This window comes from Carya illinoinensis, chromosome 11 (genome assembly GCF_018687715.1).
Source record: "Carya illinoinensis cultivar Pawnee chromosome 11, C.illinoinensisPawnee_v1, whole genome shotgun sequence".
NCBI classification, from domain to species: domain Eukaryota; kingdom Viridiplantae; phylum Streptophyta; class Magnoliopsida; order Fagales; family Juglandaceae; genus Carya; species Carya illinoinensis.
In genome coordinates, this window is record NC_056762.1 from 18,696,291 (window position 1) to 18,714,076 (window position 17,786).

At 52.6% G+C, this 17,786-nt stretch overlaps 58 non-coding genes across 58 annotated transcripts; all 58 read left to right on the forward strand.

The window, feature by feature from the left end:
* The first annotated feature begins 68 nt into the window (after positions 1-68).
* Positions 69-187, forward strand: LOC122284097. The gene has a single exon (XR_006231471.1). It is a non-coding gene; the product is annotated as a 5S ribosomal RNA (ribosomal RNA).
* A 189-nt stretch (positions 188-376) lies between these two features.
* Positions 377-495, forward strand: LOC122284098. The gene has a single exon (XR_006231472.1). It is a non-coding gene; the product is annotated as a 5S ribosomal RNA (ribosomal RNA).
* A 178-nt stretch (positions 496-673) lies between these two features.
* On the forward strand, positions 674-792 carry LOC122284099. The gene has a single exon (XR_006231473.1). It is a non-coding gene; the product is annotated as a 5S ribosomal RNA (ribosomal RNA).
* Positions 793-981: 189 nt separating this feature from the next.
* LOC122284100 lies at positions 982-1,100 on the forward strand. The gene has a single exon (XR_006231474.1). It is a non-coding gene; the product is annotated as a 5S ribosomal RNA (ribosomal RNA).
* Positions 1,101-1,289: 189 nt separating this feature from the next.
* Positions 1,290-1,408, forward strand: LOC122284101. The gene has a single exon (XR_006231475.1). It is a non-coding gene; the product is annotated as a 5S ribosomal RNA (ribosomal RNA).
* A 178-nt stretch (positions 1,409-1,586) lies between these two features.
* LOC122287880 lies at positions 1,587-1,705 on the forward strand. The gene has a single exon (XR_006235163.1). It is a non-coding gene; the product is annotated as a 5S ribosomal RNA (ribosomal RNA).
* A 189-nt stretch (positions 1,706-1,894) lies between these two features.
* LOC122284103 lies at positions 1,895-2,013 on the forward strand. The gene has a single exon (XR_006231477.1). It is a non-coding gene; the product is annotated as a 5S ribosomal RNA (ribosomal RNA).
* A 189-nt stretch (positions 2,014-2,202) lies between these two features.
* On the forward strand, positions 2,203-2,321 carry LOC122284104. The gene has a single exon (XR_006231478.1). It is a non-coding gene; the product is annotated as a 5S ribosomal RNA (ribosomal RNA).
* Positions 2,322-2,510: 189 nt separating this feature from the next.
* On the forward strand, positions 2,511-2,629 carry LOC122288459. The gene has a single exon (XR_006235720.1). It is a non-coding gene; the product is annotated as a 5S ribosomal RNA (ribosomal RNA).
* A 189-nt stretch (positions 2,630-2,818) lies between these two features.
* Positions 2,819-2,937, forward strand: LOC122284105. The gene has a single exon (XR_006231479.1). It is a non-coding gene; the product is annotated as a 5S ribosomal RNA (ribosomal RNA).
* A 189-nt stretch (positions 2,938-3,126) lies between these two features.
* LOC122284106 lies at positions 3,127-3,245 on the forward strand. Its single transcript, XR_006231480.1, has one exon. It is a non-coding gene; the product is annotated as a 5S ribosomal RNA (ribosomal RNA).
* Positions 3,246-3,423: 178 nt separating this feature from the next.
* On the forward strand, positions 3,424-3,542 carry LOC122284107. Its single transcript, XR_006231481.1, has one exon. It is a non-coding gene; the product is annotated as a 5S ribosomal RNA (ribosomal RNA).
* Positions 3,543-3,731: 189 nt separating this feature from the next.
* Positions 3,732-3,850, forward strand: LOC122284108. The gene has a single exon (XR_006231482.1). It is a non-coding gene; the product is annotated as a 5S ribosomal RNA (ribosomal RNA).
* Positions 3,851-4,039: 189 nt separating this feature from the next.
* Positions 4,040-4,158, forward strand: LOC122284109. Its single transcript, XR_006231483.1, has one exon. It is a non-coding gene; the product is annotated as a 5S ribosomal RNA (ribosomal RNA).
* A 189-nt stretch (positions 4,159-4,347) lies between these two features.
* On the forward strand, positions 4,348-4,466 carry LOC122284110. Its single transcript, XR_006231484.1, has one exon. It is a non-coding gene; the product is annotated as a 5S ribosomal RNA (ribosomal RNA).
* A 178-nt stretch (positions 4,467-4,644) lies between these two features.
* LOC122284112 lies at positions 4,645-4,763 on the forward strand. The gene has a single exon (XR_006231485.1). It is a non-coding gene; the product is annotated as a 5S ribosomal RNA (ribosomal RNA).
* Positions 4,764-4,952: 189 nt separating this feature from the next.
* Positions 4,953-5,071, forward strand: LOC122287881. Its single transcript, XR_006235164.1, has one exon. It is a non-coding gene; the product is annotated as a 5S ribosomal RNA (ribosomal RNA).
* Positions 5,072-5,260: 189 nt separating this feature from the next.
* LOC122287019 lies at positions 5,261-5,379 on the forward strand. Its single transcript, XR_006234327.1, has one exon. It is a non-coding gene; the product is annotated as a 5S ribosomal RNA (ribosomal RNA).
* Positions 5,380-5,568: 189 nt separating this feature from the next.
* On the forward strand, positions 5,569-5,687 carry LOC122284113. Its single transcript, XR_006231486.1, has one exon. It is a non-coding gene; the product is annotated as a 5S ribosomal RNA (ribosomal RNA).
* Positions 5,688-5,876: 189 nt separating this feature from the next.
* LOC122284115 lies at positions 5,877-5,995 on the forward strand. Its single transcript, XR_006231488.1, has one exon. It is a non-coding gene; the product is annotated as a 5S ribosomal RNA (ribosomal RNA).
* A 189-nt stretch (positions 5,996-6,184) lies between these two features.
* On the forward strand, positions 6,185-6,303 carry LOC122288498. Its single transcript, XR_006235758.1, has one exon. It is a non-coding gene; the product is annotated as a 5S ribosomal RNA (ribosomal RNA).
* A 189-nt stretch (positions 6,304-6,492) lies between these two features.
* Positions 6,493-6,611, forward strand: LOC122284116. The gene has a single exon (XR_006231489.1). It is a non-coding gene; the product is annotated as a 5S ribosomal RNA (ribosomal RNA).
* A 189-nt stretch (positions 6,612-6,800) lies between these two features.
* On the forward strand, positions 6,801-6,919 carry LOC122284117. The gene has a single exon (XR_006231490.1). It is a non-coding gene; the product is annotated as a 5S ribosomal RNA (ribosomal RNA).
* Positions 6,920-7,097: 178 nt separating this feature from the next.
* Positions 7,098-7,216, forward strand: LOC122284118. The gene has a single exon (XR_006231491.1). It is a non-coding gene; the product is annotated as a 5S ribosomal RNA (ribosomal RNA).
* Positions 7,217-7,405: 189 nt separating this feature from the next.
* LOC122284119 lies at positions 7,406-7,524 on the forward strand. Its single transcript, XR_006231492.1, has one exon. It is a non-coding gene; the product is annotated as a 5S ribosomal RNA (ribosomal RNA).
* Positions 7,525-7,713: 189 nt separating this feature from the next.
* LOC122288644 lies at positions 7,714-7,832 on the forward strand. Its single transcript, XR_006235898.1, has one exon. It is a non-coding gene; the product is annotated as a 5S ribosomal RNA (ribosomal RNA).
* Positions 7,833-8,021: 189 nt separating this feature from the next.
* On the forward strand, positions 8,022-8,140 carry LOC122284120. Its single transcript, XR_006231493.1, has one exon. It is a non-coding gene; the product is annotated as a 5S ribosomal RNA (ribosomal RNA).
* A 178-nt stretch (positions 8,141-8,318) lies between these two features.
* On the forward strand, positions 8,319-8,437 carry LOC122284121. The gene has a single exon (XR_006231494.1). It is a non-coding gene; the product is annotated as a 5S ribosomal RNA (ribosomal RNA).
* Positions 8,438-8,626: 189 nt separating this feature from the next.
* Positions 8,627-8,745, forward strand: LOC122284122. The gene has a single exon (XR_006231495.1). It is a non-coding gene; the product is annotated as a 5S ribosomal RNA (ribosomal RNA).
* Positions 8,746-8,934: 189 nt separating this feature from the next.
* On the forward strand, positions 8,935-9,053 carry LOC122287882. Its single transcript, XR_006235165.1, has one exon. It is a non-coding gene; the product is annotated as a 5S ribosomal RNA (ribosomal RNA).
* Positions 9,054-9,231: 178 nt separating this feature from the next.
* LOC122287020 lies at positions 9,232-9,350 on the forward strand. The gene has a single exon (XR_006234328.1). It is a non-coding gene; the product is annotated as a 5S ribosomal RNA (ribosomal RNA).
* Positions 9,351-9,539: 189 nt separating this feature from the next.
* LOC122284123 lies at positions 9,540-9,658 on the forward strand. Its single transcript, XR_006231496.1, has one exon. It is a non-coding gene; the product is annotated as a 5S ribosomal RNA (ribosomal RNA).
* A 189-nt stretch (positions 9,659-9,847) lies between these two features.
* On the forward strand, positions 9,848-9,966 carry LOC122284124. The gene has a single exon (XR_006231497.1). It is a non-coding gene; the product is annotated as a 5S ribosomal RNA (ribosomal RNA).
* A 189-nt stretch (positions 9,967-10,155) lies between these two features.
* Positions 10,156-10,274, forward strand: LOC122284126. The gene has a single exon (XR_006231499.1). It is a non-coding gene; the product is annotated as a 5S ribosomal RNA (ribosomal RNA).
* A 189-nt stretch (positions 10,275-10,463) lies between these two features.
* Positions 10,464-10,582, forward strand: LOC122284127. The gene has a single exon (XR_006231500.1). It is a non-coding gene; the product is annotated as a 5S ribosomal RNA (ribosomal RNA).
* Positions 10,583-10,771: 189 nt separating this feature from the next.
* Positions 10,772-10,890, forward strand: LOC122284128. The gene has a single exon (XR_006231501.1). It is a non-coding gene; the product is annotated as a 5S ribosomal RNA (ribosomal RNA).
* A 189-nt stretch (positions 10,891-11,079) lies between these two features.
* Positions 11,080-11,198, forward strand: LOC122284129. The gene has a single exon (XR_006231502.1). It is a non-coding gene; the product is annotated as a 5S ribosomal RNA (ribosomal RNA).
* A 178-nt stretch (positions 11,199-11,376) lies between these two features.
* Positions 11,377-11,495, forward strand: LOC122287507. The gene has a single exon (XR_006234798.1). It is a non-coding gene; the product is annotated as a 5S ribosomal RNA (ribosomal RNA).
* Positions 11,496-11,684: 189 nt separating this feature from the next.
* On the forward strand, positions 11,685-11,803 carry LOC122287883. The gene has a single exon (XR_006235166.1). It is a non-coding gene; the product is annotated as a 5S ribosomal RNA (ribosomal RNA).
* A 178-nt stretch (positions 11,804-11,981) lies between these two features.
* LOC122284130 lies at positions 11,982-12,100 on the forward strand. Its single transcript, XR_006231503.1, has one exon. It is a non-coding gene; the product is annotated as a 5S ribosomal RNA (ribosomal RNA).
* Positions 12,101-12,288: 188 nt separating this feature from the next.
* LOC122284131 lies at positions 12,289-12,407 on the forward strand. The gene has a single exon (XR_006231504.1). It is a non-coding gene; the product is annotated as a 5S ribosomal RNA (ribosomal RNA).
* Positions 12,408-12,596: 189 nt separating this feature from the next.
* Positions 12,597-12,715, forward strand: LOC122284132. Its single transcript, XR_006231505.1, has one exon. It is a non-coding gene; the product is annotated as a 5S ribosomal RNA (ribosomal RNA).
* Positions 12,716-12,904: 189 nt separating this feature from the next.
* On the forward strand, positions 12,905-13,023 carry LOC122287884. Its single transcript, XR_006235167.1, has one exon. It is a non-coding gene; the product is annotated as a 5S ribosomal RNA (ribosomal RNA).
* Positions 13,024-13,202: 179 nt separating this feature from the next.
* Positions 13,203-13,321, forward strand: LOC122284133. Its single transcript, XR_006231506.1, has one exon. It is a non-coding gene; the product is annotated as a 5S ribosomal RNA (ribosomal RNA).
* A 192-nt stretch (positions 13,322-13,513) lies between these two features.
* On the forward strand, positions 13,514-13,632 carry LOC122287492. Its single transcript, XR_006234784.1, has one exon. It is a non-coding gene; the product is annotated as a 5S ribosomal RNA (ribosomal RNA).
* A 189-nt stretch (positions 13,633-13,821) lies between these two features.
* On the forward strand, positions 13,822-13,940 carry LOC122287306. The gene has a single exon (XR_006234606.1). It is a non-coding gene; the product is annotated as a 5S ribosomal RNA (ribosomal RNA).
* Positions 13,941-14,129: 189 nt separating this feature from the next.
* LOC122284134 lies at positions 14,130-14,248 on the forward strand. Its single transcript, XR_006231507.1, has one exon. It is a non-coding gene; the product is annotated as a 5S ribosomal RNA (ribosomal RNA).
* A 190-nt stretch (positions 14,249-14,438) lies between these two features.
* Positions 14,439-14,557, forward strand: LOC122284135. Its single transcript, XR_006231508.1, has one exon. It is a non-coding gene; the product is annotated as a 5S ribosomal RNA (ribosomal RNA).
* Positions 14,558-14,737: 180 nt separating this feature from the next.
* Positions 14,738-14,856, forward strand: LOC122284137. Its single transcript, XR_006231510.1, has one exon. It is a non-coding gene; the product is annotated as a 5S ribosomal RNA (ribosomal RNA).
* A 190-nt stretch (positions 14,857-15,046) lies between these two features.
* Positions 15,047-15,165, forward strand: LOC122287779. Its single transcript, XR_006235066.1, has one exon. It is a non-coding gene; the product is annotated as a 5S ribosomal RNA (ribosomal RNA).
* A 190-nt stretch (positions 15,166-15,355) lies between these two features.
* Positions 15,356-15,474, forward strand: LOC122284138. Its single transcript, XR_006231511.1, has one exon. It is a non-coding gene; the product is annotated as a 5S ribosomal RNA (ribosomal RNA).
* Positions 15,475-15,664: 190 nt separating this feature from the next.
* On the forward strand, positions 15,665-15,783 carry LOC122284139. The gene has a single exon (XR_006231512.1). It is a non-coding gene; the product is annotated as a 5S ribosomal RNA (ribosomal RNA).
* Positions 15,784-15,973: 190 nt separating this feature from the next.
* On the forward strand, positions 15,974-16,092 carry LOC122287493. Its single transcript, XR_006234785.1, has one exon. It is a non-coding gene; the product is annotated as a 5S ribosomal RNA (ribosomal RNA).
* Positions 16,093-16,283: 191 nt separating this feature from the next.
* LOC122283150 lies at positions 16,284-16,401 on the forward strand. The gene has a single exon (XR_006230630.1). It is a non-coding gene; the product is annotated as a 5S ribosomal RNA (ribosomal RNA).
* Positions 16,402-16,591: 190 nt separating this feature from the next.
* LOC122284140 lies at positions 16,592-16,710 on the forward strand. The gene has a single exon (XR_006231513.1). It is a non-coding gene; the product is annotated as a 5S ribosomal RNA (ribosomal RNA).
* Positions 16,711-16,888: 178 nt separating this feature from the next.
* LOC122287885 lies at positions 16,889-17,007 on the forward strand. Its single transcript, XR_006235168.1, has one exon. It is a non-coding gene; the product is annotated as a 5S ribosomal RNA (ribosomal RNA).
* Positions 17,008-17,185: 178 nt separating this feature from the next.
* LOC122284141 lies at positions 17,186-17,304 on the forward strand. Its single transcript, XR_006231514.1, has one exon. It is a non-coding gene; the product is annotated as a 5S ribosomal RNA (ribosomal RNA).
* Positions 17,305-17,493: 189 nt separating this feature from the next.
* Positions 17,494-17,612, forward strand: LOC122284142. The gene has a single exon (XR_006231515.1). It is a non-coding gene; the product is annotated as a 5S ribosomal RNA (ribosomal RNA).
* The last annotated feature ends 174 nt before the right edge of the window (positions 17,613-17,786 follow it).

Sequence of the window (17,786 nt, forward strand, 5' to 3'; positions counted from 1 at the left end):
GGCATGGGATAGGCAGGGTGCGGCTAGGTCGTAATAGGATTATATTAGTTTTTCGCTGGTAGCATGATGGGTGCGATCATACCAGCACTAATGCACCGGATCCCATCAGAACTCCGCAGTTAAGCGTGCTTGGGCGAGAGTAGTACTAGGATGGGTGACCTCCTGGGAAGTCCTCGTGTTGCACCCCCCCTTTTAATTTTTACCGCATCTCTGGTCGGATGGACCGGAACGACAACCGGGCAATGGATTCTTAGGAAAATCGCACCGACCCCATCGCGTAGCAATGGGTATCGATCAGATCGCCGGTTGGCATGGGATAGGCATGGTGCGGCTAGGTCGTAATAGGATTATATTAGTTTTTCGCTGGTAGCATGATGGGTGCGATCATACCAGCACTAATGCACCGGATCCCATCAGAACTCCGCAGTTAAGCGTGCTTGGGCGAGAGTAGTACTAGGATGGGTGACCTCCTGGGAAGTCCTCGTGTTGCACCCCCCCTTTTTATTTTTACCGCATCTCCGGTCGGATGGACCGGAACGACAACCGGGCAATGGATTCTTAGGAAAATCGCACCGACCCCATCGCTATCAATCAGATCGCCAGTTGGCATGGGATAGGCAGGGTGCGGCTAGGTCGTAATAGGATTATATTAGTTTTTCGCTGGTAGCATGATGGGTGCGATCATACCAGCACTAATGCACCGGATCCCATCAGAACTCCGCAGTTAAGCGTGCTTGGGCGAGAGTAGTACTAGGATGGGTGACCTCCTGGGAAGTCCTCGTGTTGCACCCCCCCTTTTTATTTTTACCGCATCTCCGGTCGGATGGACCGGAACGACAACCGGGCAATGGATTCTTAGGAAAATCGCACCGACCCCATCGCGTAGCAATGGGTATCGATCAGATCGCCGGTTGGCATGGGATAGGCATGGTGCGGCTAGGTCGTAATAGGATTATATTAGTTTTTCGCTGGTAGCATGATGGGTGCGATCATACCAGCACTAATGCACCGGATCCCATCAGAACTCCGCAGTTAAGCGTGCTTGGGCGAGAGTAGTACTAGGATGGGTGACCTCCTGGGAAGTCCTCGTGTTGCACCCCCCCTTTTTATTTTTACCGCATCTCCGGTCGGATGGACCGGAACGACAACCGGGCAATGGATTCTTAAGAAAATCGCACCGACCCCATCGCGTAGCAATGGGTATCGATCAGATCGCCGGTTGGCATGGGATAGGCATGGTGCGGCTAGGTCGTAATAGGATTATATTAGTTTTTCGCTGGTAGCATGATGGGTGCGATCATACCAGCACTAATGCACCGGATCCCATCAGAACTCCGCAGTTAAGCGTGCTTGGGCGAGAGTAGTACTAGGATGGGTGACCTCCTGGGAAGTCCTCGTGTTGCACCCCCCCTTTTTATTTTTACCGCATCTCCGGTCGGATGGACCGGAACGACAACCGGGCAATGGATTCTTAGGAAAATCGCACCGACCCCATCGCTATCAATCAGATCGCCAGTTGGCATGGGATAGGCAGGGTGCGGCTAGGTCGTAATAGGATTATATTAGTTTTTCGCTGGTAGCATGATGGGTGCGATCCTACCAGCACTAATGCACCGGATCCCATCAGAACTCCGCAGTTAAGCGTGCTTGGGCGAGAGTAGTACTAGGATGGGTGACCTCCTGGGAAGTCCTCGTGTTGCACCCCCCCTTTTTATTTTTACCGCATCTCCGGTCGGATGGACCGGAACGACAACCGGGCAATGGATTCTTAGGAAAATCGCACCGACCCCATCGCGTAGCAATGGGTATCGATCAGATCGCCGGTTGGCATGGGATAGGCATGGTGCGGCTAGGTCGTAATAGGATTATATTAGTTTTTCGCTGGTAGCATGATGGGTGCGATCATACCAGCACTAATGCACCGGATCCCATCAGAACTCCGCAGTTAAGCGTGCTTGGGCGAGAGTAGTACTAGGATGGGTGACCTCCTGGGAAGTCCTCGTGTTGCACCCCCCCTTTTTATTTTTACCGCATCTCCGGTCGGATGGACCGGAACGACAACCGGGCAATGGATTCTTAAGAAAATCGCACCGACCCCATCGCGTAGCAATGGGTATCGATCAGATCGCCGGTTGGCATGGGATAGGCATGGTGCGGCTAGGTCGTAATAGGATTATATTAGTTTTTCGCTGGTAGCATGATGGGTGCGATCATACCAGCACTAATGCACCGGATCCCATCAGAACTCCGCAGTTAAGCGTGCTTGGGCGAGAGTAGTACTAGGATGGGTGACCTCCTGGGAAGTCCTCGTGTTGCACCCCTCCTTTTTATTTTTACCGCATCTCCGGTCGGATGGACCGGAACGACAACCGGGCAATGGATTCTTAGGAAAATCGCACCGACCCCATCGCGTAGCAATGGGTATCGATCAGATCGCCGGTTGGCATGGGATAGGCAGGGTGCGGCTAGGTCGTAATAGGATTATATTAGTTTTTCGCTGGTAGCATGATGGGTGCGATCATACCAGCACTAATGCACCGGATCCCATCAGAACGCCGCAGTTAAGCGTGCTTGGGCGAGAGTAGTACTAGGATGGGTGACCTCCTGGGAAGTCCTCGTGTTGCACCCCCCCTTTTAATTTTTACCGCATCTCTGGTCGGATGGACCGGAACGAGAACCAGGGAATGGATTTTTAGGAAAATCGCACCGACCCCATCGCGTAGCAATGGGTATCGGTCAGATCGCCGGTTGGCATGAGATAGGCAGGGTGCGGCTAGGTCGTAATAGGATTATATTAGTTTTTCGCTGGTAGCATGATGGGTGCGATCATACCAGCACTAATGCACCGGATCCCATCAGAACTCCGCAGTTAAGCGTGCTTGGGCGAGAGTAGTACTAGGATGGGTGACCTCCTGGGAAGTCCTCGTGTTGCACCCCCCCTTTTAATTTTTACCGCATCTCTGGTCGGATGGACCGGAACGAGAACCAGGGAATGGATTTTTAGGAAAATCGCACCGACCCCATCGCGTAGCAATGGGTATCGGTCAGATCGCCGGTTGGCATGAGATAGGCAGGGTGCGGCTAGGTCGTAATAGGATTATATTAGTTTTTCGCTGGTAGCATGATGGGTGCGATCATACCAGCACTAATGCACCGGATCCCATCAGAACTCCGCAGTTAAGCGTGCTTGGGCGAGAGTAGTACTAGGATGGGTGACCTCCTGGGAAGTCCTCGTGTTGCACCCCCCCTTTTTATTTTTACCGCATCTCCGGTCGGATGGACCGGAACGACAACCGGGCAATGGATTCTTAGGAAAATCGCACCGACCCCATCGCTATCAATCAGATCGCCAGTTGGCATGGGATAGGCAGGGTGCGGCTAGGTCGTAATAGGATTATATTAGTTTTTCGCTGGTAGCATGATGGGTGCGATCATACCAGCACTAATGCACCGGATCCCATCAGAACTCCGCAGTTAAGCGTGCTTGGGCGAGAGTAGTACTAGGATGGGTGACCTCCTGGGAAGTCCTCGTGTTGCACCCCCCTTTTTTATTTTTACCGCATCTCCGGTCGGATGGACCGGAACGAGTACCGGGCAATGGATTCTTAGGAAAATCGCACCGACCCCATCGCGTAGCAATGGGTATCGATCAGATCGCCGGTTGGCATGGGATAGGCAGGGTGCGGCTAGGTCGTAATAGGATTATATTAGTTTTTCGCTGGTAGCATGATGGGTGCGATCATACCAGCACTAATGCACCGGATCCCATCAGAACTCCGCAGTTAAGCGTGCTTGGGCGAGAGTAGTACTAGGATGGGTGACCTCCTGGGAAGTCCTCGTGTTGCACCCCCCCTTTTTATTTTTACCGCATCTCCGGTCGGATGGACCGGAACGACAACCGGGCAATGGATTCTTAGGAAAATCGCACCGACCCCATCGCGTAGCAATGGGTATCGATCAGATCGCCGGTTGGCATGGGATAGGCATGGTGCGGCTAGGTCGTAATAGGATTATATTAGTTTTTCGCTGGTAGCATGAAGGGTGCGATCATACCAGCACTAATGCACCGGATCCCATCAGAACTCCGCAGTTAAGCGTGCTTGGGCGAGAGTAGTACTAGGATGGGTGACCTCCTGGGAAGTCCTCGTGTTGCACCCCCCCTTTTTATTTTTACCGCATCTCCGGTCGGATGGACCGGAACGACAACCGGGCAATGGATTCTTAAGAAAATCGCACCGACCCCATCGCGTAGCAATGGGTATCGATCAGATCGCCGGTTGGCATGGGATAGGCATGGTGCGGCTAGGTCGTAATAGGATTATATTAGTTTTTCGCTGGTAGCATGATGGGTGCGATCATACCAGCACTAATGCACCGGATCCCATCAGAACTCCGCAGTTAAGCGTGCTTGGGCGAGAGTAGTACTAGGATGGGTGACCTCCTGGGAAGTCCTCGTGTTGCACCCCCCCTTTTTATTTTTACCGCATCTCTGGTCGGATGGACCGGAACGACAACCGGGCAATGGATTCTTAGGAAAATCGCACCGACCCCATCGCTATCAATCAGATCGCCAGTTGGCATGGGATAGGCAGGGTGCGGCTAGGTCGTAATAGGATTATATTAGTTTTTCGCTGGTAGCATGATGGGTGCGATCATACCAGCACTAATGCACCGGATCCCATCAGAACTCCGCAGTTAAGCGTGCTTGGGCGAGAGTAGTACTAGGATGGGTGACCTCCTGGGAAGTCCTCGTGTTGCACCCCTCCTTTTTATTTTTACCGCATCTCCGGTCGGATGGACCGGAACGACAACCGGGCAATGGATTCATAGGAAAATCGCACCGACCCCATCGCGTAGCAATGGGTATCGATCAGATCGCCGGTTGGCATGGGATAGGCATGGTGCGGCTAGGTCGTAATAGGATTATATTAGTTTTTCGCTGGTAGCATGATGGGTGCGATCCTACCAGCACTAATGCACCGGATCCCATCAGAACTCCGCAGTTAAGCGTGCTTGGGCGAGAGTAGTACTAGGATGGGTGACCTCCTGGGAAGTCCTCGTGTTGCACCCCCCCTTTTTATTTTTACCGCATCTCCGGTCGGATGGACCGGAACGACAACCGGGCAATGGATTCTTAAGAAAATCGCACCGACCCCATCGCGTAGCAATGGGTATCGATCAGATCGCCGGTTGGCATGGGATAGGCAGGGTGCGGCTAGGTCGTAATAGGATTATATTAGTTTTTCGCTGGTAGCATGATGGGTGCGATCATACCAGCACTAATGCACCGGATCCCATCAGAACTCCGTAGTTAAGCGTGCTTGGGCGAGAGTAGTACTAGGATGGGTGACCTCCTGGGAAGTCCTCGTGTTGCACCCCCCCTTTTAATTTTTACCGCATCTCTGGTCGGATGGACCGGAACGAGAACCAGGGAATGGATTTTTAGGAAAATCGCACCGACCCCATCGCGTAGCAATGGGTATCGGTCAGATCGCCGGTTGGCATGAGATAGGCAGGGTGCGGCTAGGTCGTAATAGGATTATATTAGTTTTTCGCTGGTAGAATGATGGGTGCGATCATACCAGCACTAATGCACCGGATCCCATCAGAACTCCGCAGTTAAGCGTGCTTGGGCGAGAGTAGTACTAGGATGGGTGACCTCCTGGGAAGTCCTCGTGTTGCACCCCCCCTTTTTATTTTTACCGCATCTCCGGTCGGATGGACCGGAACGACAACCGGGCAATGGATTCTTAGGAAAATCGCACCGACCCCATCGCGTAGCAATGGGTATCGATCAGATCGCCGGTTGGCATGGGATAGGCATGGTGCGGCTAGGTCGTAATAGGATTATATTAGTTTTTCGCTGGTAGCATGACGGGTGCGATCATACCAGCACTAATGCACCGGATCCCATCAGAACTCCGCAGTTAAGCGTGCTTGGGCGAGAGTAGTACTAGGATGGGTGACCTCCTGGGAAGTCCTCGTGTTGCACCCCCCCTTTTTATTTTTACCGCATCTCCGGTCGGATGGACCGGAACGACAACCGGGCAATGGATTCTTAGGAAAATCGCACCGACCCCATCGCGTAGCAATGGGTATCGATCAGATCGCCGGTTGGCATGGGATAGGCAGGGTGCGGCTAGGTCGTAATAGGATTATATTAGTTTTTCGCTGGTAGCATGATGGGTGCGATCATACCAGCACTAATGCACCGGATCCCATCAGAACTCCGCAGTTAAGCGTGCTTGGGCGAGAGTAGTACTAGGATGGGTGACCTCCTGGGATGTCCTCGTGTTGCACCCCCCCTTTTAATTTTTACCGCATCTCTGGTCGGATGGACCGGAACGAGAACCAGGGAATGGATTTTTAGGAAAATCGCACCGACCCCATCGCGTAGCAATGGGTATCGGTCAGATCGCCGGTTGGCATGAGATAGGCAGGGTGCGGCTAGGTCGTAATAGGATTATATTAGTTTTTCGCTAGTAGCATGATGGGTGCGATCATACCAGCACTAATGCACCGGATCCCATCAGAACTCCGCAGTTAAGCGTGCTTGGGCGAGAGTAGTACTAGGATGGGTGACCTCCTGGGAAGTCCTCGTGTTGCACCCCCCCTTTTAATTTTTACCGCATCTCTGGTCGGATGGACCGGAACGAGAACCAGGGAATGGATTTTTAGGAAAATCGCACCGACCCCATCGCGTAGCAATGGGTATCGGTCAGATCGCCGGTTGGCATGAGATAGGCAGGGTGCGGCTAGGTCGTAATAGGATTATATTAGTTTTTCGCTGGTAGCATGATGGGTGCGATCATACCAGCACTAATGCACCGGATCCCATCAGAACTCCGCAGTTAAGCGTGCTTGGGCGAGAGTAGTACTAGGATGGGTGACCTCCTGGGAAGTCCTCGTGTTGCACCCCCCCTTTTTATTTTTACCGCATCTCCGGTCGGATGGACCGGAACGACAACCGGGCAATGGATTCTTAGGAAAATCGCACCGACCCCATCGCTATCAATCAGATCGCCAGTTGGCATGGGATAGGCAGGGTGCGGCTAGGTCGTAATAGGATTATATTAGTTTTTCGCTGGTAGCATGATGGGTGCGATCATACCAGCACTAATGCACCGGATCCCATCAGAACTCCGCAGTTAAGCGTGCTTGGGCGAGAGTAGTACTAGGATGGGTGACCTCCTGGGAAGTCCTCGTGTTGCACCCCCCTTTTTTATTTTTACCGCATCTCCGGTCGGATGGACCGGAACGAGTACCGGGCAATGGATTCTTAGGAAAATCGCACCGACCCCATCGCGTAGCAATGGGTATCGATCAGATCGCCGGTTGGCATGGGATAGGCAGGGTGCGGCTAGGTCGTAATAGGATTATATTAGTTTTTCGCTGGTAGCATGATGGGTGCGATCATACCAGCACTAATGCACCGGATCCCATCAGAACTCCGCAGTTAAGCGTGCTTGGGCGAGAGTAGTACTAGGATGGGTGACCTCCTGGGAAGTCCTCGTGTTGCACCCCCCCTTTTTATTTTTACCGCATCTCCGGTCGGATGGACCGGAACGACAACCGGGCAATGGATTCTTAGGAAAATCGCACCGACCCCATCGCGTAGCAATGGGTATCGATCAGATCGCCGGTTGGCATGGGATAGGCATGGTGCGGCTAGGTCGTAATAGGATTATATTAGTTTTTCGCTGGTAGCATGATGGGTTCGATCATACCAGCACTAATGCACCGGATCCCATCAGAACTCCGCAGTTAAGCGTGCTTGGGCGAGAGTAGTACTAGGATGGGTGACCTCCTGGGAAGTCCTCGTGTTGCACCCCCCCTTTTTATTTTTACCGCATCTCCGGTCGGATGGACCGGAACGACAACCGGGCAATGGATTCTTAAGAAAATCGCACCGACCCCATCGCGTAGCAATGGGTATCGATCAGATCGCCGGTTGGCATGGGATAGGCATGGTGCGGCTAGGTCGTAATAGGATTATATTAGTTTTTCGCTGGTAGCATGATGGGTGCGATCATACCAGCACTAATGCACCGGATCCCATCAGAACTCCGCAGTTAAGCGTGCTTGGGCGAGAGTAGTACTAGGATGGGTGACCTCCTGGGAAGTCCTCGTGTTGCACCCCCCCTTTTTATTTTTACCGCATCTCCGGTCGGATGGACCGGAACGACAACCGGGCAATGGATTCTTAGGAAAATCGCACCGACCCCATCGCTATCAATCAGATCGCCAGTTGGCATGGGATAGGCAGGGTGCGGCTAGGTCGTAATAGGATTATATTAGTTTTTCGCTGGTAGCATGATGGGTGCGATCATACCAGCACTAATGCACCGGATCCCATCAGAACTCCGCAGTTAAGCGTGCTTGGGCGAGAGTAGTACTAGGATGGGTGACCTCCTGGGAAGTCCTCGTGTTGCACCCCCCGTTTTTATTTTTACCGCATCTCTGGTCGGATGGACCGGAACGAGAACCAGGGAATGGATTTTTAGGAAAATCGCACCGACCCCATCGCGTAGCAATGGGTATCGATCAGATCGCCGGTTGGCATGGGATAGGCATGGTGCGGCTAGGTCGTAATAGGATTATATTAGTTTTTCGCTGGTAGCATGATGGGTGCGATCATACCAGCACTAATGCACCGGATCCCATCAGAACTCCGCAGTTAAGCGTGCTTGGGCGAGAGTAGTACTAGGATGGGTGACCTCCTGGGAAGTCCTCGTGTTGCACCCCTCCTTTTTATTTTTACCGCATCTCCGGTCGGATGGACCGGAACGACAACCGGGCAATGGATTCATAGGAAAATCGCACCGACCCCATCGCGTAGCAATGGGTATCGATCAGATCGCCGGTTGGCATGGGATAGGCATGGTGCGGCTAGGTCGTAATAGGATTATATTAGTTTTTCGCTGGTAGCATGATGGGTGCGATCCTACCAGCACTAATGCACCGGATCCCATCAGAACTCCGCAGTTAAGCGTGCTTGGGCGAGAGTAGTACTAGGATGGGTGACCTCCTGGGAAGTCCTCGTGTTGCACCCCCCCTTTTTATTTTTACCGCATCTCCGGTCGGATGGACCGGAACGACAACCGGGCAATGGATTCTTAGGAAAATCGCACCGACCCCATCGCTATCAATCAGATCGCCAGTTGGCATGGGATAGGCAGGGTGCGGCTAGGTCGTAATAGGATTATATTAGTTTTTCGCTGGTAGCATGATGGGTGCGATCATACCAGCACTAATGCACCGGATCCCATCAGAACTCCGTAGTTAAGCGTGCTTGGGCGAGAGTAGTACTAGGATGGGTGACCTCCTGGGAAGTCCTCGTGTTGCACCCCCCCTTTTAATTTTTACCGCATCTCTGGTCGGATGGACCGGAACGAGAACCAGGGAATGGATTTTTAGGAAAATCGCACCGACCCCATCGCGTAGCAATGGGTATCGGTCAGATCGCCGGTTGGCATGAGATAGGCAGGGTGCGGCTAGGTCGTAATAGGATTATATTAGTTTTTCGCTGGTAGAATGATGGGTGCGATCATACCAGCACTAATGCACCGGATCCCATCAGAACTCCGCAGTTAAGCGTGCTTGGGCGAGAGTAGTACTAGGATGGGTGACCTCCTGGGAAGTCCTCGTGTTGCACCCCCCCTTTTTATTTTTACCGCATCTCCGGTCGGATGGACCGGAACGACAACCGGGCAATGGATTCTTAGGAAAATCGCACCGACCCCATCGCGTAGCGATGGGTATCGATCAGATCGCCGGTTGGCATGGGATAGGCATGGTGCGGCTAGGTCGTAATAGGATTATATTAGTTTTTCGCTGGTAGCATGACGGGTGCGATCATACCAGCACTAATGCACCGGATCCCATCAGAACTCCGCAGTTAAGCGTGCTTGGGCGAGAGTAGTACTAGGATGGGTGACCTCCTGGGAAGTCCTCGTGTTGCACCCCCCCTTTTTATTTTTACCGCATCTCCGGTCGGATGGACCGGAACGACAACCGGGCAATGGATTCTTAGGAAAATCGCACCGACCCCATCGCGTAGCAATGGGTATCGATCAGATCGCCGGATGGCATGGGATAGGCAGGGTGCGGCTAGGTCGTAATAGGATTATATTAGTTTTTCGCTGGTAGCATGATGGGTGCGATCATACCAGCACTAATGCACCGGATCCCATCAGAACTCCGCAGTTAAGCGTGCTTGGGCGAGAGTAGTACTAGGATGGGTGACCTCCTGGGAAGTCCTCGTGTTGCACCCCCCCTTTTAATTTTTACCGCATCTCTGGTCGGATGGACCGGAACGAGAACCAGGGAATGGATTTTTAGGAAAATCGCACCGACCCCATCGCGTAGCAATGGGTATCGGTCAGATCGCCGGTTGGCATGAGATAGGCAGGGTGCGGCTAGGTCGTAATAGGATTATATTAGTTTTTCGCTGGTAGCATGATGGGTGCGATCATACCAGCACTAATGCACCGGATCCCATCAGAACTCCGCAGTTAAGCGTGCTTGGGCGAGAGTAGTACTAGGATGGGTGACCTCCTGGGAAGTCCTCGTGTTGCACCCCCCCTTTTAATTTTTACCGCATCTCTGGTCGGATGGACCGGAACGAGAACCAGGGAATGGATTTTTAGGAAAATCGCACCGACCCCATCGCGTAGCAATGGGTATCGGTCAGATCGCCGGTTGGCATGAGATAGGCAGGGTGCGGCTAGGTCGTAATAGGATTATATTAGTTTTTCGCTGGTAGCATGATGGGTGCGATCATACCAGCACTAATGCACCGGATCCCATCAGAACTCCGCAGTTAAGCGTGCTTGGGCGAGAGTAGTACTAGGATGGGTGACCTCCTGGGAAGTCCTCGTGTTGCACCCCCCCTTTTAATTTTTACCGCATCTCTGGTCGGATGGACCGGAATGAGAACCAGGGAATGGATTTTTAGGAAAATCGCACCGACCCCATCGCGTAGCAATGGGTATCGGTCAGATCGCCGGTTGGCATGAGATAGGCAAGGTGCGGCTAGGTCGTAATAGGATTATATTAGTTTTTCGCTGGCAGCATGATGGGTGCGATCATACCAGCACTAATGCACCGGATCCCATCAGAACTCCGCAGTTAAGCGTGCTTGGGCGAGAGTAGTACTAGGATGGGTGACCTCCTGGGAAGTCCTCGTGTTGCACCCCCCCTTTTTATTTTTACCGCATCTCCGGTCGGATGGACCGGAACGACAACCGGGCAATGGATTCTTAGGAAAATCGCACCGACCCCATCGCGTAGCAATGGGTATCGATCAGATCGCCGGTTGGCATGGTGCGGCTAGGTCGTAATAGGATTATATTAGTTTTTCGCTGGTAGCATGATGGGTGCGATCATACCAGCACTAATGCACCGGATCCCATCAGAACTCCGCAGTTAAGCGTGCTTGGGCGAGAGTAGTACTAGGATGGGTGGCCTCCTGGGAAGTCCTCGTGTTGCACCCCTCCTTTTTATTTTTACCGCATCTCCGGTCGGATGGACCGGAACGACAACCGGGCAATGGATTCTTAGGAAAATCGCACCGACCCCATCGCGTAGCAATGGGTATCGATCAGATCGCCGGTTGGCATGGGATAGGCATGGTGCGGCTAGGTCGTAATAGGATTATATTAGTTTTTCGCTGGTAGCATGATGGGTGCGATCCTACCAGCACTAATGCACCGGATCCCATCAGAACTCCGCAGTTAAGCGTGCTTGGGCGAGAGTAGTACTAGGATGGGTGACCTCCTGGGAAGTCCTCGTGTTGCACCCCCCCTTTTTTTTTTTACCGCATCTCCGGTCGGATGGACCGGAACGACAACCGGGCAATGGATTCTTAGGAAAATCGCACCGACCCCATCGCTATCAATCAGATCGCCAGTTGGCATGGGATAGGCAGGGTGCGGCTAGGTCGTAATAGGATTATATTAGTTTTTCGCTGGTAGCATGATGGGTGCGATCATACCAGCACTAATGCACCGGATCCCATCAGAACTCCGCAGTTAAGCGTGCTTGGGCGAGAGTAGTACTAGGATGGGTGACCTCCTGGGAAGTCCTCGTGTTGCACCCCCCTTTTAATTTTTACCGCATCTCTGGTCGGATGGACCGGAACGAGAACCAGGGAATGGATTTTTAGGAAAATCGCACCGACCCCATCGCGTAGCAATGGGTATCGATCAGATCGCCGGTTGGCATGGGATAGGCAGGGTGCGGCTAGGTCGTAATAGGATTATATTAGTTTTTCGCTGGTAGCATGATGGGTGCGATCATACCAGCACTAATGCACCGGATCCCATCAGAACTCCGCAGTTAAGCGTGCTTGGGCGAGAGTAGTACTAGGATGGGTGACCTCCTGGGAAGTCCTCGTGTTGCACCCCCCCTTTTTATTTTTACCGCATCTCCGGTCGGATGGACCGGAACGACAACCGGGCAATGGATTCTTAGGAAAATCGCACCGACCCCATCGCGTAGCAATGGGTATCGATCAGATCGCCGGTTGGCATGGGATAGGCATGGTGCGGCTAGGTCGTAATAGGATTATATTAGTTTTTCGCTGGTAGCATGATGGGTGCGATCATACCAGCACTAATGCACCGGATCCCATCAGAACTCCGCAGTTAAGCGTGCTTGGGCGAGAGTAGTACTAGGATGGGTGACCTCCTGGGAAGTCCTCGTGTTGCACCCCTCCTTTTTATTTTTACCGCATCTCCGGTCGGATGGACCGGAACGACAACCGGGCAATGGATTCTTAGGAAAATCGCACCGACCCCATCGCGTAGCAATGGGTATCGATCAGATCGCCGGTTGGCATGGGATAGGCATGGTGCGGCTAGGTCGTAATAGGATTATATTAGTTTTTCGCTGGTAGCATGATGGGTGCGATCCTACCAGCACTAATGCACCGGATCCCATCAGAACTCCGCAGTTAAGCGTGCTTGGGCGAGAGTAGTACTAGGATGGGTGACCTCCTGGGAAGTCCTCGTGTTGCACCCCCCCCTTTTTTTTTTTACCGCATCTCCGGTCGGATGGACCGGAACGACAACCGGGCAATGGATTCTTAGGAAAATCGCACCGACCCCATCGCTATCAATCAGATCGCCAGTTGGCATGGGATAGGCAGGGTGCGGCTAGGTCGTAATAGGATTATATTAGTTTTTCGCTGGTAGCATGATGGGTGCGATCATACCAGCACTAATGCACCGGATCCCATCAGAACTCCGCAGTTAAGCGTGCTTGGGCGAGAGTAGTACTAGGATGGGTGACCTCCTGGGAAGTCCTCGTGTTGCACCCCCCCCCCTTTTAATTTTTACCGCATCTCTGGTCGGATGGACCGGAACGAGAACCAGGGAATGGATTTTTAGGAAAATCGCACCGACCCCATCGCGTAGCAATGGGTATCGGTCAGATCGCCGGTTGGCATGAGATAGGCAGGGTGCGGCTAGGTCGTAATAGGATTATATTAGTTTTTCGCTGGTAGCATGATGGGTGCGATCATACCAGCACTAATGCACCGGATCCCATCAGAACTCCGCAGTTAAGCGTGCTTGGGCGAGAGTAGTACTAGGATGGGTGACCTCCTAGGAAGTCCTCGTGTTGCACCCCCCCTTTTAATTTTTACCGCATCTCTGGTCGGATGGACCGGAACGAGAACCAGGGAATGGATTTTTAGGAAAATCGCACCGACCCCATCGCGTAGCCATGGGTATCGGTCAGATCGCCGGTTGGCATGAGATAGGCAGGGTGCGGCTAGGTCGTAATAGGATTATATTAGTTTTTCGCTGGTAGCATGATGGGTGCGATCATACCAGCACTAATGCGCCGGATCCCATCAGAACTCCGCAGTTAAGCGTGCTTGGGCGAGAGTAGTACTAGGATGGGTGACCTCCTGGGAAGTCCTCGTGTTGCACCCCCCCTTTTTATTTTTACCGCATCTCCGGTCGGATGGACCGGAACGACAACCGGGCAATGGATTCTTAGGAAAATCGCACCGACCCCATCGCGTAGCAATGGGTATCGATCAGATCGCCGGTTGGCATGGGATAGGCATGGTGCGGCTAGGTCGTAATAGGATTATATTAGTTTTTCGCTGGTAGCATGATGGGTGCGATCATACCAGCACTAATGCACCGGATCCCATCAGAACTCCGCAGTTAAGCGTGCTTGGGCGAGAGTAGTACTAGGATGGGTGACCTCCTGGGAAGTCCTCGTGTTGCACCCCCCCTTTTTATTTTTACCCGCATCTCCGGTCGGATGGACCGGAACGACAACCGGGCAATGGATTCTTAGGAAAATCGCACCGACCCCATCGCGTAGCAATGGGTATCGATCAGATCGCCGGTTGGCATGGGATAGGCATGGTGCGGCTAGGTCGTAATAGGATTATATTAGTTTTTCGCTGGTAGCATGATGGGTGCGATCATACCAGCACTAATGCACCGGATCCCATCAGAACTCCGCAGTTAAGCGTGCTTGGGCGAGAGTAGTACTAGGATGGGTGACCTCCTGGGAAGTCCTCGTGTTGCACCCCCCCCTTTTTATTTTTTACCGCATCTCCGGTCGGATGGACCGGAACGACAACCGGGCAATGGATTCTTAGGAAAATCGCACCGACCCCATCGCTATCAATCAGATCGCCAGTTGGCATGGGATAGGCAGGGTGCGGCTAGGTCGTAATAGGATTATATTAGTTTTTCGCTGGTAGCATGATGGGTGCGATCATACCAGCACTAATGCACCGGATCCCATCAGAACTCCGCAGTTAAGCGTGCTTGGGCGAGAGTAGTACTAGGATGGGTGACCTCCTGGGAAGTCCTCGTGTTGCACCCCCCCTTTTTATTTTTACCGCATCTCCGGTCGGATGGACCGGAACGACAACCGGGCAATGGATTCTTAGGAAAATCGCAACCGACCCCATCGCGTAGCAATGGGTATCGATCAGATCGCCGGTTGGCATGGGATAGGCATGGTGCGGCTAGGTCGTAATAGGATTATATTAGTTTTTCGCTGGTAGCATGATGGGTGCGATCATACCAGCACTAATGCACCGGATCCCATCAGAACTCCGCAGGTAAGCGTGCTTGGGCGAGAGTAGTACTAGGATGGGTGACCTCCTGGGAAGTCCTCGTGTTGCACCCCCCCTTTTAATTTTTACCGCATCTCTGGTCGGATGGACCGGAACGAGAACCAGGGAATGGATTTTTAGGAAAATCGCACCGACCCCCATCGCGTAGCAATGGGTATCGGTCAGATCGCCGGTTGGCATGAGATAGGCAGGGTGCGGCTAGGTCGTAATAGGATTATATTAGTTTTTCGCTGGTAGAATGATGGGTGCGATCATACCAGCACTAATGCACCGGATCCCATCAGAACTCCGCAGTTAAGCGTGCTTGGGCGAGAGTAGTACTAGGATGGGTGACCTCCTGGGAAGTCCTCGTGTTGCACCCCCCCTTTTTATTTTTACCGCATCTCCCGGTCGGATGGACCGGAACGACAACCGGGCAATGGATTCTTAGGAAAATCGCACCGACCCCATCGCGTAGCAATGGGTATCGATCAGATCGCCGGTTGGCATGGGATAGGCATGGTGCGGCTAGGTCGTAATAGGATTATATTAGTTTTTCGCTGGTAGCATGATGGGTGCGATCATACCAGCACTAATGCACCGGATCCCATCAGAACTCCGCAGTTAAGCGTGCTTGGGCGAGAGTAGTACTAGGATGGGTGACCTCCTGGGAAGTCCTCGTGTTGCACCCCCCCCTTTTTATTTTTACCGCATCTCCGGTCGGATGGACCGGAACGACAACCGGGCAATGGATTCTTAGGAAAATCGCACCGACCCCATCGCGTAGCAATGGGTATCGATCAGATCGCCGGTTGGCATGGGATAGGCAGGGTGCGGCTAGGTCGTAATAGGATTATATTAGTTTTTCGCTGGTAGCATGATGGGTGCGATCATACCAGCACTAATGCACCGGATCCCATCAGAACTCCGCAGTTAAGCGTGCTTGGGCGAGAGTAGTACTAGGATGGGTGACCTCCTAGGAAGTCCTCGTGTTGCACCCCCCCTTTTAATTTTAACCGCATCTCAGGTCGGATGGACCGGAACGAGAACCAGGGAATGGATTTTTAGGAAAATCGCACCGACCCCCATCGCGTAGCAATGGGTATCGGTCAGATCGCCGGTTGGCATGAGATAGGCAGGGTGCGGCTAGGGTCGTAATAGGATTATATTAGTTTTTCGCTGGTAGCATGATGGGTGCGATCATACCAGCACTAATGCACCGGATCCATCAGAACTCCGCAGTTAAGCGTGCTTGGGCGAGAGTAGTACTAGGATGGGTGACCTCCTGGGAAGTCCTCGTGTTGCACCCCCCCCCTTTTAATTTTACCGCATCTCTGGTCGGATGGACCGGAACGAGAACCAGGGAATGGATTTTTAGGAAAATCGCACCGACCCCATCGCGTAGCGATGGGTATCGGTCAGATCGCCGGTTGGCATGAGATAGGCAGGGTGCGGCTAGGTCGTAATAGGATTATATTAGTTTTTCGCTGGTAGCATGATGGGTGCGATCATACCAGCACTAATGCACCGGATCCCATCAGAACTCCGCAGTTAAGCGTGCTTGGGCGAGAGTAGTACTAGGATGGGTGACCTCCTGGGAAGTCCTCGTGTTGCACCCCCCCTTTTTATTTTTACCGCATCTCCGGTCGGATGGACCGGAACGACAACCGGGCAATGGATTCTTAGGAAAATCGCACCGACCCCATCGCGTAGCAATGGGTATCGATCAGATCGCCGGTTGGCATGGTGCGGCTAGGTCGTAATAGGATTATATTAGTTTTTCGCTGGTAGCATGATGGGTGCGATCCTACCAGCACTAATGCACCGGATCCCATCAGAACTCCGCAGTTAAGCGTGCTTGGGCGAGAGTAGTACTAGGATGGGTGACCTCCTGGGAAGTCCTCGTGTTGCACCCCCCCTTTTTATTTTTACCGCATCTCCGGTCGGATGGACCGGAACGACAACCGGGCAATGGATTCTTAGGAAAATCGCACCGACCCCATCGCTATCAATCAGATCGCCAGTTGGCATGGGATAGGCAGGGTGCGGCTAGGTCGTAATAGGATTATATTAGTTTTTCGCTGGTAGCATGATGGGTGCGATCATACCAGCACTAATGCACCGGATCCCATCAGAACTCCGCAGTTAAGCGTGCTTGGGCGAGAGTAGTACTAGGATGGGTGACCTCCTGGGAAGTCCTCGTGTTGCACCCCCCCTTGTAATTTTTACCGCATCTCTGGTCGGATGGACCGGAACGAGAACCAGGGAATGGATTTTTAGGAAAATCGCACCGACCCCATCGCGTAGCAATGGGTATCGGTCAGATCGCCGGTTGGCATGAGATAGGCAGGGTGCGGCTAGGTCGTAATAGGATTATATTAGTTTTTCGCTGGTAGCATGATGGGTGCGATCATACCAGCACTAATGCACCGGATCCCATCAGAACTCCGCAGTTAAGCGTGCTTGGGCGAGAGTAGTACTAGGATGGGTGACCTCCTGGGAAGTCCTCGTGTTGCACCCCCCCTTTTAATTTTTACCGCATCTCTGGTCGGATGGACCGGAACGAGAACCAGGGAATGGATTTTTAGGAAAATCGCACCGACCCCATCGCGTAGCAATGGGTATCGGTCAGATCGCCGGTTGGCATGAGATAGGCAGGGTGCGGCTAGGTCGTAATAGGATTATATTAGTTTTT